Source organism: Anoplopoma fimbria, chromosome 24 (assembly GCF_027596085.1).
Source record: "Anoplopoma fimbria isolate UVic2021 breed Golden Eagle Sablefish chromosome 24, Afim_UVic_2022, whole genome shotgun sequence".
In the NCBI taxonomy this organism is placed as follows: domain Eukaryota; kingdom Metazoa; phylum Chordata; class Actinopteri; order Perciformes; family Anoplopomatidae; genus Anoplopoma; species Anoplopoma fimbria.
In genome coordinates, this window is record NC_072472.1 from 2492038 (window position 1) to 2493679 (window position 1642).

Genomic DNA, 1642 nt, shown 5'->3' on the forward strand with positions numbered 1-1642 from the left:
GACCCCATTTTTACTGTAAACCTTAACATGCACAGTCTTCACAGTATTATTTTACCTCATAATGTGTGTAAGGTGGAGGGTCTTCACTCTGCCTTCGGTAGGGAAACGTTCTCCAACGTACTATTCTGGAAACAGAAATAGCTTCTCAGAATAAGCCTTCAATAATTGAGAGTACAGAGCAGCAAGGTTTTATTCAGAACTCCACTAAACCAGAGCACAACTTCATTATTCATACATGCAGACGGCGTCAGATGATTAACACGATATCAGCTCTTTATCCATAACTCTAATCCGATTCATTTGCAATGAATTATATTAGCATGTTAATAGTTCTTACAGGATTCTTTATTGATCCCCGAGATGTTTTCTCTTGTATCTCCTTTCTTCCACAGAGGATCTAATCAAATCAATCTGACGCTATTTATTAAGCAGGAATCGTTTAAAATGTTCAAAGTGCTTTAACAGAAAAAAATACAGCTATCTGTGAAAAGGAAATTAAAAGTAAAAATAAACTAGATAGCTGGTAGGGTTCGTTGTCTTTCTTAAGGGGAATTAAGCTGAAAAGTGTCTGCTGACAGAAGAACTACAATAGAACTTGGTCAGAAGTTGAACCAGAGAGAACTGAAAGAGTGAAAAGCTGAACCAAAGTCAACGACGTTTTCAGCCGGTGAGGATCGGCGTGCAACAGGGTTTCATTTGAAACCGTATTGTCCAGTGAGAAGTCTCTCTTAAGATAAGTGTCCTCAGAGTCCAAAGTGCCATTACCACTTCCACGCTTCCGATAGTACTGAGCAAGGTGAACCCAAAAATCATTTTTATTGATGACTTCATGACAATGCCAATAACGCACTGAGGGGCCGACATATATTTCAGGGAGTCTCAGAAACCTCCCTCTAGAGACATTTCTGAGTTAGATGGACTGAACAATAGACAATGACACTTGTTTGTGTTACATGGTATTTAAAGTTATTTAATTTAATTCTAATTTTACGTTGCATGCATGTCATGTGTTCTATGTTGGGTTGCATTTTTGTTTTTCTTCTTCTTTTGTTCATTGATTTTCTGTATATTTGTACACATTTGGTAGATGTGGGTTATGTATTGTTGTTTTTTATGCAGATTTAATGAATGCGGGGCCTGTATTTATATTCTTACAACTTTATTTCACCTTTCACAGTTTCAATTAATTAAAAAATGCATAAAAGAAGTCATATAAAAACACTAAAGTAAAATATAACTTAATAATTAAAGGTGGAGAGTGAATAACAATCAATTTACAAGGGAATATGGACAAACTTTGGTGCAGTATAAATACTACATTACCCTAAATGCACCGCGAAGGCACTTTACTACGGCAAGCAGGAGGAGGAAATTGAAGCCTTCGCGTATTGATTCAAGTCGTAAAAGTTTTGTAACAGCTTTATTTTGTCTAAAGTAAATATAATTTATGTTTTATTGTCGTGAACTTTAGTGAAAGTCATTCATTAGTGTCTTCAACGACCACTATTGTGTCTTTATCGTCATTTAGCGTTAGCCGCGAAGCTAAAAACAACTGTAGCTAGCGGCCTGCCGTAAAGCTAGCTGGCTGTCGTAAAGTGTCGTAAAGGCTTTACTTCACTTCCTTCTTCTTTTAAGTGCAAAT